This window comes from Neomonachus schauinslandi, chromosome X (genome assembly GCF_002201575.2).
Source record: "Neomonachus schauinslandi chromosome X, ASM220157v2, whole genome shotgun sequence".
Taxonomy (NCBI): Eukaryota; Metazoa; Chordata; class Mammalia; order Carnivora; family Phocidae; genus Neomonachus; species Neomonachus schauinslandi.
In genome coordinates this window covers 115,253,807-115,268,435 of record NC_058419.1, presented here as the reverse complement: position 1 = coordinate 115,268,435, position 14,629 = coordinate 115,253,807, and positions in this window count along the sequence as shown.

Sequence of the window (14,629 nt, the reverse complement as noted above, 5' to 3'; positions counted from 1 at the left end):
AAATCAGGGCTTAATACCTAATTTAAACTAAGAAATGCAGTCTTAACTGGTCAGTCAGGAATTTTATTATCAGCGCCAATGAGTCAGCCACATGGGCCCTCTCCAGCCAATAAAAGAAGATGAGGTGATCTGCATGATAAGACCCCCCTGTTTTTTTCCCTTCTTGCTTTTCTTGGTAATCTCCCATTACTGGCCTCCCTGACCCTTTCCCACTTTTCTTTGTTTTATCTTTAGCTGAAGATGGTATTTAAGGCGGTGGCTAAAGCCATCTTAAGGAGTTACTCATTTTCCTGGAGTATCTCCCATATACGCATGTGGTATACATGTTAATAAACTTGTGTTTGTGTTTCTCTGTTAATCTTTCAGTACACAGTTATCTGCTAAGAACACAGAAGGATGGGGGAAATTATTTTTCCTCTTGTACAGCAACAAAACTTTGAGGATCACTGTTTTAGGCCCCTGGTTCTCAACCTTACCCGCAAGTTGGAATTACCTGGGGGAGATTTTATTACTTTTAAGATTTTATTTCTTTAAAGCAAGAGAGAGAGCAGGCACACGTGGTGGGGGAGAGGGGGGAGATAAAGGGAGAAAGAATCTCAAGCAGACTCAGTGCTGAGTGCGGAGCCGGGCACGGGAGCTCAATCTCAGGATCCGGGTATCATGACCTGAGTCGAAATCTAGAGTCCGCCGCTTAACTGACTGAGCCACCCAGGTGCCCCCTGACGCCGGGAGATTTTAAATATCCTGATGCCTCATATCCAAAAATCCTGACTTGATTTTTTTTATTGTTCTGGGGCGGGAGCGGGCCCAGGTCACGGGGATTTTTAAAGCTTTCCAAGTACTTCTTTTTTTTTTTTTTTTAAAGATTTTATTTATTTATTTGAGAAAGAGAATGAGAGAAAGCACATGAGAAGGGGGAGGGTCAGAGGGAGAAGCAGACTCCCCGCTGAGCAGGGAGCCCGATGCGGGACTCGATCCCGGGATTCCGGGATCATGACCTGAGCCGAAGGCAGTGGCTTAACCAACTGAGCCACCCAGGCGCCCCAAAGCTTTCCAAGTACTTCTAACATGTAGTCAAGGCTGGAAACTACTAGTTTAGGCATTCATCGTCCCTTATCTTTAACAGAGATATCAGCAATGTTTTGCCACACAGATCTTTAGGATTCAAGACTGAATGATTTCATAGGAGAAAACTTCACAGGTAGGAGAGCGGGGAGAGTCCCATCTAGTTTCTCCCAAATCGCTGATGACTTCGTATGCTTTTAGCGCTTGGAAACTTTTCCACTCAGTACCATTACCAGGGTAACAGCACAATAGCCCCTTTCACTTACAAAATGCATTTGTCTATTCTGAGCCCACAAGACCTCTCCTAACCCCCCATCCAATTGCCATGTAAATTGCCTACGTCAGTGGTTCTCGAAATCTGTTGCATATTAGAATCTCTTGGAGACTTAAAAAAAAAAAAAATACCAAGGCCTGGGCCCCTCCCCCCAAACAGTCCGATGTGTTGGGTCTGGGGCGCAAACCGGGCACTGTGATTTTTAAGAGTCCTCGTTGATTCGGATGTTCAGCTAAATTTGAAAACCACTGGCTCCAGTGGTATTTTACTTAGCGATGGGAAACTGACTTTGGGTACACCTATCTTTTGGAATTGCCACAAGGGAAGCAGTCGTGCAAAACGTGTCTCACGGTCAGGCTAAGGACTCCCACCACACGGTGACGTGTCTCCAAGCGCCGTGGAGAATGTCTGTAGGTGAGTTGGTACTGGGAAAGCAGTCTCCCACACTCGGATGGCCCCCTTTCACGGCACAGGCCCCTATGGAGGACCATCGTCTCCTGTGAGAACGATCCAGAATTCCGGGCCATGCCAGCTCTACAGATGTGCACCATGGAAGGTAGCTCTTATGCAAAACAGGGACTCGCGGCTCATCAACTCTCTCCCTCCTAGTGGGCAAACTTCACACCATCACCAACTGCAAATTAAAGAGAAACTAATTTAAGTACTAACCGCCTCTACCTGAAGTCCTGAGGGGGTTGATGTTTGCAATCCCACCTCCAAAGCCGCGCGCCCCCTGCGGGCTGCCATTTTCCTCAGATGTGCTTAACTATGCAGCCTTGTTTTGAAGGTATCTGCTTGCGATCATTTCCAGACCCCACAGCAGTGGAAGACATTTTCCCAAGTTAAAATCTCCTCTCCACCCTTTCCGAGGGCACTTTCAGTTTCAAAATGAGCCTCTGAGAGGAACCACAGCTCCTGGCAGCAATCTTTAGGGAGGTTTGGAAAAAGAAGTTGAAATAACGGTCATAAGAGAGAATCATATGGTTTGCACTCTGATGAAAAGTCCATCCTCTTGCTGAGAGGGATGAGTGCCAGAAGATGAGTCACTCTGATGAGCGCGATGGACGGCAATAGCAAGGGGCAGGATGTAACGGGGGCTCCCAGAACCCTGGCTAAAGGCAGGCAAACGAGTGGGACGAATGCTTGTTGCCCCAGATTTTCTTGGGCCGAGTGATTAGGAAGCAAACGTTTAAAACATCTGGGAGACACTGTGGTGGTTTTGCCCAGCTGAGCCCACTGGAAGCTCTTTCCACATGCCGATGGTGATGTGTAGTCAATAAAAATGTAGTTCAGAAGGGAAATTTACTCTAAACTTCCTGTTGGTTCTATATGGTTCTTTTCCCCACACAAGGGACAGTCTGTCCTGGGGTAAAGAGATTTCTAAACCAGGGAGTCAAACAATTCTGATACGTTCAACCTAAAGGCTCAGGAGACTCTGCCTGCAAAGCTGTGTATCCAGATTAGATCCAGAAACAGAGAGACAAAGAAGCAACTGCATTTCATTATGCGCACTGGCTTTTCTGGACTGTGTTTCAAATTCCAGGAAAGCTTTAAAAAAATCTATACAGGTGGTTCTCACATTTCAGTGCATATCAGAATCCCCTGGAGGGCCTGTTAAAACACCCCCCACCCTGCCTGCAGTGTTTCTGGTTCTGCAGCTCTGAGGTAGGGCCGGAGAATTTGCATCCCTAACAAGTTCCCAGAGATGCTGATGCTGGGGTGCCAGGGACCATACTCTGCAAGCCACTGCTCTGAGGATAACTCTGGGTATTTTTTTTTTAACCTTAAAGGATGATTTATACATGACTCTGAGGTCTTACACCCAAATATACCTCTTTCTTTGTAGATATTCAGATCCCTAGTAGGTGAAGTTAGCGCAGGATTTGGAGTCACATGGAAGATGTTGACTCTGGAGGCCCATGATGTGACTTGTGTGACAGGAACCTCTGGTTTCATTAGCAAAACAGCAGCTGACTGAAAAACAAGAAAAACAATGTAGAAAAACTGTTGGGAACCTAAAGGGAAATACCAAACCCTAAATGCAGAAAGCAGTGTGTGTGTTGGGGGTGGGAGAGACAGGGAAGATGAAGGAATGTTCTTTTCTGGAGGAGATGCTCATCGTTTATATGGAGGGCAGACCATCCTTGAGAGACTGAGCAGGAGAGTTTTGGTTATTTACTAATTCATCATTATGAATGACCACAGGGTGCATGGGACTGCGCCACATTACACATCTGATAGAATTTCCTAGTTGAAAGGTTTGTGATGGTGGGACGTGGTACCAGTGGGGCAGGGGGGTTCGTCTTCCCCGAAGGTTTAAATTTGGACTTGACCCTTGTTTATTGGTCAGCCAGGACTGGTTCTACCTAGACTCTCCTAGATGCAGAAAAATGGATTTAATGACATCTCAAGTTCCATTTCTTCTTTCTGTAAACAGGTAAAGAAATGAATGCTTCACTAGGAAGCTCCGCGTTGTCTCTATCTTACCCTTCCCCACTATCTCCTTCTGAGTCTATGAAAACTATTCTACAACTCTATGCCGTGGACAACTGAGAACAAAACAGTTCTTGCCTACAGACGTGCGAATTTGGTCTCTCTGGAGGGCCCATCATCTTCCCTCCCCCACTGAGGAAGAGACCGGTTTTGTCTCTACATTTCTGCACTACCCTTCTGATGCCCATCACCCGGAGTTAGTGCCAACTGCACGGGTTAAGGGCACAGTCCCCCAAGACTGTCCTCGCTTCAGACGCCAGCTACAAGTTCGGTGGTCCCCGAGCCACCTGCACATCTGACCAATTAGCTACAAATTGGATTCCCACTCTCCCTCGCGTTCAATGATTCACAGAACTCAGGCAACTTATCTACTTAGGATTACACTTTTATTGTCAAGGGTACAAGGAGGACCCACAAAGGAACAGACAGACACCTAGAGTGAGGTCTGGGAGGATCTCCAACACAGAACGACTGTGTCCTCTCCCCAGGGAATCAGGGAATGTCACCCTTTCACCGCACATAGGTATTCACTGAAGGGGAGCACTTTTTGCCACCCCAAAGTATATCCCTTTGGCCTAACGATTACCTGGAGCTAAAGGCAATCCAAACCCAACAGTTTCAGGAAAATCTCTTTACCTCCTCCCCAACTGCCTAAATTTACCGTGGAAAGGGGTCTGTTCCAGGAAGAGAGCTATTACCAGAGATACTTCACTTAAGAAACATATCTGAATGGGGCAGCCTTTGTTTTCCAAACATCTCTCCATTCCTGTGAATGGCCTTTCCTCCCTTTGTAGCCACACAGCCCAGCCCTTCTCCTGGGCTCAGGATGTTATTTAAATCTCAGTTACCTGACTGCCCTGTGGGGCTCCTATTTTTATAGGCATCCCATACATACAAAGTTTGTTTTTCTCCTGTTAATCTGTCTTATGTCAACTCACTAGACCAGCCAAAGAACCAGGTAGGGAAGAAGGGAAAATTGTCCCGCCCCCACATCACCAAGCAGGAAGCTCATTACATAGGCCACAGGACATAACTCAATATGCAGCTCCCTCCCCTCTTGGAAAGCCGATCTGCTATCACCTGGTTCAAAGCCCCAGCCTTCCAGTCACTTGGCCAGTCTAATCACATGATTGGCCTCCATACAGAGTCAAGGCCTTAGCATAAAACCAGGTGTGGCCCAAGGGCCCACCATAGGCAATGGAGGCATTTCTACCAGGAAATTCCAAGGGTTTCAAAGTTACCTCCCAAGATCTACGAGAACAAAAGTCCAACCAAATTCTTCATGGTACAACAGCCCCCATTTGCACATTTATTTTAATATTCTTGATCTATAAATGTGTCTGGTCTTTGTTCTTTTGGTTACAGCATCTGCTGGTTTCCTTTGTTTTGAGTCTTAAAACTTAGGTACCTATAGCAGGAGTGTGGGGTGGGCCAGTGGTGTGGGCAGTGAAAGAATTCACCCGAGGCGGAACAAAGGAGATGGAAGTTTATTGAAAACACGGCAAGGGAGCAGGGGCAAGACAGCGGAGGAGGGGCTATACTTATGGGGGGGGCAGTGAGGGAATATGCCGATGTATGGAATTTTCCCCTTCTTGGTAACTGCCTGGTTGTAAGTAGCCCATGGGTCAGTTAGGGCTTATGGCTCTTTTGAGGTGGGTCACCTAATGAGCCTGTTTGCATTCAGCCCGGTGGTCACTATGGGCCTTTTTGCCTTGCTCAGCTCTCCACGGCTCAAGTTGCCTAAAAGTGGCCTCTACAAGGAGGACTGTCAGCAATGTTCTTGGGCCACCCCCTCATGTTGTACTGAAGAACTCAAAGCCCAGAGATAAGTGAAGGGCTCTGGTGCCTCACAGCCAGGTTGGCGGTGCTGACCAGGGACTGGAATTTCTGCTTCCAGATTTCTGCTGTATGTTTTGTTAGTAGGGAAGGAAAAAATTTTCCATCCGAACACCAACAGAAGTTTAATAACATGTATACCGCTCTATACTTGGGAGAAACCCAGAAAAACTGAGTAACTCCCCCAAATGGCCCAGGACACCACCTTCAGTATCATTCCCAGCTAAAGACAAGAGATGTGGGGGAGGGGAGCTGTTTCTGGGAGGTTAGCTGCAAAGCTCAGTAACAAGGGTAGGGCTGTTTTGCCGATTTCAGTCAGTGCCTTCTCCACTGAAAAGTTCAGTCATCCTCCCCTCCTTGGAGCAGAGAGGGAGACACCCGTACAAAGGGAGATTTCCCTTATCCATGTAAATGGCCTTCACCAAAGTCTAACTTGTACTTGGCTTTCAGCACTCCTCCAGTGTCCTGAAATAATCCGCTCAAAATAATCCTTATGCCCAAGAGGCATATTTTGGAGTGGCATATTCAGCTCCCCTCTATGTTCTTCACTACCACGTATATACGACATAGCTGAACCCTGTATTCCTCTCCCCACCCTTCTCCATACATGCTTGGCTCCCCGAAGGGAAGGCCATCCAAACCCTATTTACTCCAGTTAGGAACTCTCTGCTTTTCCTGGCTCTTTAGGTCATGAACCTATTGTGGATGAGGGTAGGGTCTTGTTCTACTTTGTACCGGTATCACCTAATTCCACTGGCATGTGGAATGTGCTCAATAGAAAAGTGTTTATAGAAACCCCTAATAGCTACATGCCTAAATGACAAATAGCATGTAATGGTGATCAACATTCATAGGACATTGGCTACATGCCTGAAAATTACTTTTCTTGCATTATCCCATATAAAACTCACAGCAACTCCACAGAATAGGTACAGTATTATTATTGCTACTTATAGATGAGAAAACGGAGGCTCACAAAGGTTGAAAAACACCCAAAGTCACCTAGACAGAAGGTAGCAGAACCTGGTTTGTTTCCTGAGTTAAGCTCTTAACCTCTAGGCCAGCATTTTGTAAATGAGTGTTCATCAGAATCACCTACAGGGGTAGTCAACACCCAACCTCCGTGGAGTGGGATGTGGAGTTTGCGTTTCTGGCCATTTCTCCGGGGATAATGATGATGCTGGCTCAGAGTCCACATGTGAACCACTGATCCGGGTGCTGCTAGTGTGGCAGGATTTCTCTGCCTTTAGTGTCCGAGGTTCTCGGTCAAGCCCCTTTGAAGAAGGAAGAGGTAGACCAGATGAAGAGTGGTGGGCAGCAAAGCAAAGTTTACTGGGCGATAATACAAAGCTCCTGAAGAAGGAGGGGACCGGAGAAGGTTGAGGTTGGAGTTTCTAAGTCTAGGGGTTTTTATGAGATTGTTGGTGGGCTGCTTTAATCCGATGAACCCTCCAGCCTGTCACCCAATCAGGTTTTGTCCACGTGCTCATCTACCTATCAGATCAGGTAGTTGTTTACGTGGGAAAGGGCGGGGGGCTCCTTCCAGGGTGGTGTCGAATACCAGGATGGGGTCTTTTTCCTCTCACGGGTAGTTTCCTCTTAGGTCGGGGCCCCTTGCCCCTGCCTGCCTTTCTTCCGAGTATCCTCCATTACTATCGAACACAGGGCAACATAACCGAAGAGCAAATGAAGGCCAGGTTCTAAACACCAAAGGCTTCCTGTACCTTTTCCATTTTTACCAAGCAGACACGAGTGACCCAGGTTTCTTCTTTCATTGGTTATTAAGCATATGATGGGATTGGGGCAGAGCTTGAAATTAAAGGAAAGTAAGTGTAGAGGCTGCTCTTAGGCCAACAGGCTTGAGCAATGGAATGTAGAAAGGGCCCATCAAGTGACCCCCCCCCCAAAATATCCCTAGGCTCTAACTCGCCAGTGGGCTACTTACACCCAGGCACAGTTCCCAAAAAAGGGAAGGTTCCATAGGTCACCATACCTCCTCACTGTCTCCCTTTAAAAAACAGCCCCCACCCACTGCCTCACTGCAGAAGCTTCCCGTCCGCTGTCCTGCCCGCCACTCCCTTGCAGGTGTCCTCAATAAACGTCTGTCTCCTTTGTTCTGCCTCAGGGGGTGAATTCTTTCACCGCCCCGGCCGTCGCCCCACATCTGGGGGCCGCCATCTGATCGGACAGACACCACAATTAGACACCACAGGATGTCCTTTAACAGATGGGAAAAAGTTGCCAGTAAAGTTAGCTATTTCTGTGCAGATTTCAAAACTGAAACATGGGGTTGTTTCCTATCAGAGCTTCCTATCAACTGTATATTCTGTGAAAATGATACAGCGGCACAGGGAGAAACTCATTTGAAGCTCTTTTCTATCCAAGCCCGTGCCAACCAGGGAGAAGGTGGGGGGTGGGGGGAACTGTTACCTGTAGTGGCCTTTAGGGGGGAAAAACGTGTGCTTACCTGCACAAGCCTTTTGCAAAAACATAGCCTCCGGCTGTGACATTATAGGCCTCTGCTGCTCGCTGACCAAGGTCCACACAATACCCCTAACCCTTGTGAGTTGGTGAATGGATCCGGATTGTTGGATTAGATATCAAACAGATGCTGGAACCATTCTTTAAACAAGTGCCCACATTGACCAAGGAAGAATCTTTGGCTTAAAAGAACCAGCCATTTGAAAGTGCTGGTTCTCAACCTTAATTGGAAAATGGCATCACCTGGAGAGCTTTTGTCATTTTTTTTTTTTTTTTTTTTTCCCCCACCCCCGCCCCCGGGCCCGGGCCACAGCCCAAACCAATTACAACAGATTCTCTGCAGGTGGACCCCAAGCATTGGCTTTTTTTGAAGCTCCCCAGGTGATACCAATGTGCAGCCAAGTTTAAGAGTCAGTGTTCCAAAGCAGCACTTCTGGAATGTTAAATTGCATAGGATTTCCCTGGGGATCATGCCAAACTGCAGATTCTGACTCAGGGAGTCTGGGGCGGGGCCTGAGACTCTGCATTTCGAACCAGCTCCTACCAGTGCTGACACTGCAGTGTATCTCCCGTGTAAGAAAAGTACCAAAATGGGAAGGTTGTGCTGCATCGAGACTCTCCTGTTTGCCCGGACTCATAGCAAGTACCAGAAAAAGTCAGGAGAATATCTGCTCTTCAGCCCTATTGAGAGTGTTACTATCTTATCTCTGGTGAGGAGGCAAGGAAGTTCCAGAAACAGCTGAAATCCTAATTTCCCTTACCTAGCCTCACTACTATGAAAGGCTCCGGGATCCTCTAGAATAGCATGGTATGCTCCTCTGGATGGACTGTCGGATCCAGTGAACCCTCAGCAATCCTATGTTTAGTATTACTCGGTGAAATCAGTTTTCAGCAGACAGGATACTCTTCCATATTATGTGCATAGGGCTAAACCTTGCCGATTATTTTCCAAATAATCAGGCATTCCCCTCTCCCCCAGCACCGAAATTCTGTAAAATGTGTGAGTCACACTGGGCATATGTTACTCAATGACATACTCTCTTCTTGCTTCTCACGCTAGCTGTTCACCAAATCCCGTCATCTTCTTCCTAGTCTACCTATCTCAGCCTCCTTTGCTGTTAGGTGTGGTCATGTGAGTGGATTTTAGCCAGTGGAACATAAGTAGAAATATGTGTGTCTCATGCAGACCCGACCCATAACAATCTCTCCCCATGCGATCTTTCAAGTACTTTCCCTTCTACCAACTTAGGGCAAATGAACGCAGCTATCTGGAAGCCATGTGTCCCAGGTGGCAGGGCCATAAGACGGACAGGGAACTTCCTGCTAATTAGGAACCCCTCTCTTTGACTTGACTTTATGAAGAAATACACTTCTTTTGTCTTTGAGCCATTCCACCTTTTGTGATTCGTTACAGCAGGTAGTCACATTTTAATTAATATACCTTGCAACCATCCCAACTCCACCCTTCATGGAGATGCAGAAGGTGGGGATATCATTAGTCATTAGTCTGTAAGGACAGAGAGAATCATTAGTCATTAAGGACACACAGTATGGTGCCCATCCCAGTCCGGGGAGCAAGGTGTTTGTGGAGGAGTTGAGTTTCTCTTCCTCTTCACGGACCCCTCTCTCTATGCCTTTCTGCTGCTAGACTGCTGCAATTGGGCTTGGGAGAGTCCTTCTACTAAGAGATGAGATACAGGGAGCCAAAGAAGAAGCAAGGAGAAGTGAAGGGGATTGTGTAAGTCTACTTTTTATCTTGGTTTTAAGAATGAGAATGTTATATGCAAACAATGAGTCATGGAACACTACATCAAAAACTAATGATGTAATGTATGGTGATTAACATAACATAATAATAAAAAAAAGAAAAAAGAAAAAAAAAGAATGAGAATGATGAAAAAAACAGATTCACACGTTGTCCAAGCAATGTCACCAAGGAGACAAGGCAGGGATAATAACAGTGATTATGATGCTGATAACTGATATTATGAAGTGTTTAACACCTGCCACTGCTGTTATAACATTTTATACACATTACCTCACTTGTTCTTCAGAACAACCCTATTATTAAGTACTGTTAATATTTTCATTTCACAGTGGCAAAACTAGAGGCCCAGAGAGATTAACTTGACCACTCTGCAAGTGCCAGAGCCAAGATGCAAACCCCGGCAGTCTGCCTCCAGATCGCACGCTCTTAACCACGATCCTGTGCAGTTCCAGGGTCTGGGAGACATCCAACCACTGGGGAAAGGTATGCTTGTGTCTGTAGTTTCTCTTCTCTCTCTGCAGCCAGAGAAAGCAGGGGTCTGGGAGAATCAGGGAACCCCAACATCTGGGGGATCTTCAACACATGTGGCATCATTATGAGAAGCCCTTAGGTGGCTCACACCTGGCAAACTCCATGGTCTATTTCTCACCATTGCTCCTGGCTGAGACCCACAGTAACACATTTACACAGAACCTCATGTAAACCTTAAATGAATGCATGTATGTGTGTCTCAGAAGAGGCTCAATTTCTTCTATGCCTACTACCTTATATTTATGACTTATCTGTATCCTCATAATTTTGGAATTTTATTATCTTGAAAAAGGTTAATTATACAGACAAAAAGTATATGTAATATACAAGTATATTTGAGGATAATGAAATGCTCATCTGTGTACCCACCACCAAGCTAAAGATAGACAACATTCCAAGATCTGGGAAGTAAGTGCCCTGTGTGCTGCTCCCCAGTCTCTTCTTTTTCTACTCCCCCATCTCCAAAAGGTATTCGGAATTATATGTTAATTACTTCTTTGCTTTTGTTGGAGAGCAAGAACTCTTGCTCCCTCAAAGGTCCTTCTGGCTGGACTAAGAATCACACTGACACAAGACAGATTAACAGGAGAAAATCAATTTAATCAAATTTAATAGCATAGGTATGGGGAATCCACACAGACTTGGAAATTCCAAAGACAGTCAGGCACAATGAGGTCTATATGTCATTCTGCACTAAGGAGAAGGGGGGGAAGGCATCTGGGACCTCAGAGGCAAGGAATGCAATTCATGGGAAGATGAAAAAGAGTGAGTGTTTGGTAAACAGCTGTTTGCCCTGCCAACATCTATCTATAAAATCTCTCTCTGGTAATAACCCTTATTCTGGAAAGACCCTCCAATTTAGATTTGTCTATGTGGTTAAGGGAGGGCTGAATGTTTTCTTGAGACTGCAGGGTCTCAAGTGCCTTCAGCTCAAAACAATCCACATGTCACAGTGGCCCATCTTGGGGCAGCCCACCCTCGGCCCCCACACTTCCTTTATTGCCTTACCCCAGGGTTTCTCAATAGCAGCACTATTGACATTTTAGATGAAATAATCTTTTGTTGTGGGAGACCATCCTATGCTATTGAGTTGACTTATACCCTTCAAAAGTATACTGAAGTCCTAACTCCCAGTACTTCAAACATGACCTTATTTGGAAATAGGGTTGTTGTAAATGTGATTAGTTAAGATAAGGTCATACTGTAATAGGGTGGGTCTCTAATCTAATATGACTGGTATCCTGTAACTTCACATTAATGGAATCATACATGTACTCTTCTGTGACTTGCTGCTTTTTGATCAGTGTCATGTGTTGGACATTTACCTAGGTTAGTTAGCTATAGTGTATTCATTTTACCTGCTGTATCGTATTCCACAGTATCAAAACGCCTAATTCCCCCAGTCCTTCTATCTGGGGAAAAGGTAGAGGCAGGGAAGTTTCTGAGCTGCCTCCTCTGCATTATGAGTTGAGTTTTTGTTCACCCTAACCCTAAGGGTGAAGCTCTTCAGGGTCCTAGCTTTATAGAGCATTCTATTAAGGTCTCCACCTTAGCATTCTCTAGGCTTTATTTTTTCTTCCCCAGGCCTCATGCAGCCTCTAAAACAGACCATGAGGATCACCAGACACCCCCAAAGTAAAAGCCATATTAAGCCTTCCTTAGTTCTTGGGATTCCTACTTTCCCTTCCCCTTCGCTTTTTTTTTTTTTAAAGATTTTATTTATTTGACAGCGAGATATAGCGAGAGAGAGAACACAAGCAGGGGGAGTGGGAGAGGGAGAAGCAAGCTTCCCGCAGAGCAGGGAGCCCAGTGCGGGGCTCGATCCCAGGACCCTGGGATCATGACCTGAGCCGAAGGCAGATGCTTAACAACTGAGCCACCCAGGTGCCCCCCCGCTTTGCTTTTGTAGATTTCTATCAGCGCACTTATAAACTCATTTTTCCGGGACTATTATCAGGACTGTTAGAACTGAAGTGCACTTTTTTTTCTTCCAGGTAAGAAGAGAAGCGATTCTTGGAAAAGACCTGATCAGGCTGGTAACCTTAAGAAGTCTTGGAGCTGAACAATAAAATATCTCAAGAAACAGTTATGTTAAAAGCCAACCATTATCTTTCACAATGCATACAGAGCTTCTGCACAATCTATGGGAGATTGCCCCTCAAGCATTTCCCTCACCCACTGCATTCCCAGTTCATTATCTAACTGAATAATTCCACCATTAAGCACACATCTATCCCTGAGCCTAGTTCCAGAAGAATCTCCTTTTGCTCTGTGTAGAGAATCAGTAACACTGGGCTTAGAAGCATCATCTGCATTCTTCGGCTGAATTTACAGCGGTCACATGTCCTCTCTGCATTCTGTTGAGATTTCTAGGGCCATTCTGTCATTTCCAGGCCGAGTAATTTTCCTGAAGAAGTTTTACTACAATTACTATGGGGTTTCCTTGTCAAAGCCACACAATGATGCCCGAAGCCAGCTCTGAGGCACCTTTCCCATCACTAGATTTAAATCTAAAGTGAGAGGCAACCTTTTAGGCAAAGTGAATACAACAGAACCAGGTTGGGGAGGGGGACGATGGCATGATTACAAATGTTCTGACACAGTCCAAGTGCCAAAAGCCCACAAGTCTAACTTCTACTCCACTGGTTTACGTGTCTTTCTGTAAGAGGTCGGTTTCTTAAGAAACATGTGCTATCTGGCCTGGGAATCTCAGGGATCTCTTTTGGAGTTGATGAGACCTCATTGGAATTCAGATACAACCTCAAGTTGAATTCAGTGTCATGTTTAACTCTTTTCCTGGGGGTCCCCTTCTCTCCTTTCCATGTCAGCTAGCAAGCAGGTGATGGGTATCTCTTTATTCCCCCAGCTTTATTGAGCTATAACTGACAAATAAAATTGTAGGGTATTTAAGGTATGCATCATGATGATTTGATACATGTATACATTGTCAAAGGATTCCCCACAACTAGTTAACTAAGACATCTAAGGTGATGGACATCTTGACACTGCTCCTCTGTGGCCTTGATCAGATACAGAACCACTAGAGCAGTTCCCTGTGGCTCCCGTCACCCTTCAGACCACCTGCTTTCAGTGGATGTTGGAAAATAGGCAGAAATCACGATATAGTCACATACTGTAATCCCTCTCTCCAAGGCTGCCCTCAAGAATAACCTTGCTTTGCACACCAACAATAGTCAAAGCAAGACTCTAATCCCAGGTAGATCCGTTAGGACAGATATCCGGATCCTTGGAACCAAGTCCATCCTTTCTTAAAGTTGGCATGGCAAACATGTTACTGGCAAAAGCCGAGCAAGGTTTCTAATGAAGTGTGGGTAAAAATCTGTCGTTTTCCTGCCAGTAACCCTCCAGGGACCTCGGGTAGCATGTATAATAAAGCCCTTATTGTGCTTTATGTGGTGTGTTGCAGGGTGGGACACACACAGGTCATACCCTGCTGCCTTCACTCGCTTTTTTTTTTTTTTTAAGATTTTATTTATTTATTTGACAGAGAGAGTCACAGCGAGAGAGGGAACACAAGCAGGGGGAGTGGGAGAGGGAGAAGCAGGCTCCCCACCGAGCAGGGAGCCCGATGCGGGGCTCGATCCCAGGACCCTGGGATCATGACCTGAGCCGAAGGCAGACGCTTAACGACTGAGCCACCCAGGCGCCCCCACTCGCTTTTCTTAGACTTGTGTTTATGGTCCTTTTCCTGGGAATGCTGTCTTCCCAAGTCCTTCCATGGCTGCCCCCTTCCTTCTTACAATTCAGGTCTCTGACCAACACCGATTTACAGAAACGCCCTCCTAGACCACCCCTTGTCAAATGCTCCTACGCCCACCATCTCTGTCTCTCTACACTTTTACCCTGCTTTATTGTTTGCAGAGCACTTAACCCTACATAAAAGTACATTATTTATTTTTTATATGACTATAAAATTATAATATTGTAAATAATAGTTTAATATATAAAATTATTTATTTTAGTTGGATTACAGTCTGTCTTCTTCACAACAATCTATGCTAGGGGCTTGTTGATTTTGGTTACCTCTGCAACCTGAGCTTCTGTTAGAGTTATTCACTTAGTACATGCTCAATAAGTATTTGCTGAATAGTGAGGGGATGTAAGGTATGAATAGAGAATTGGGAATTAGAAAGCATGTGCTATTATTTAACTATTTCAGC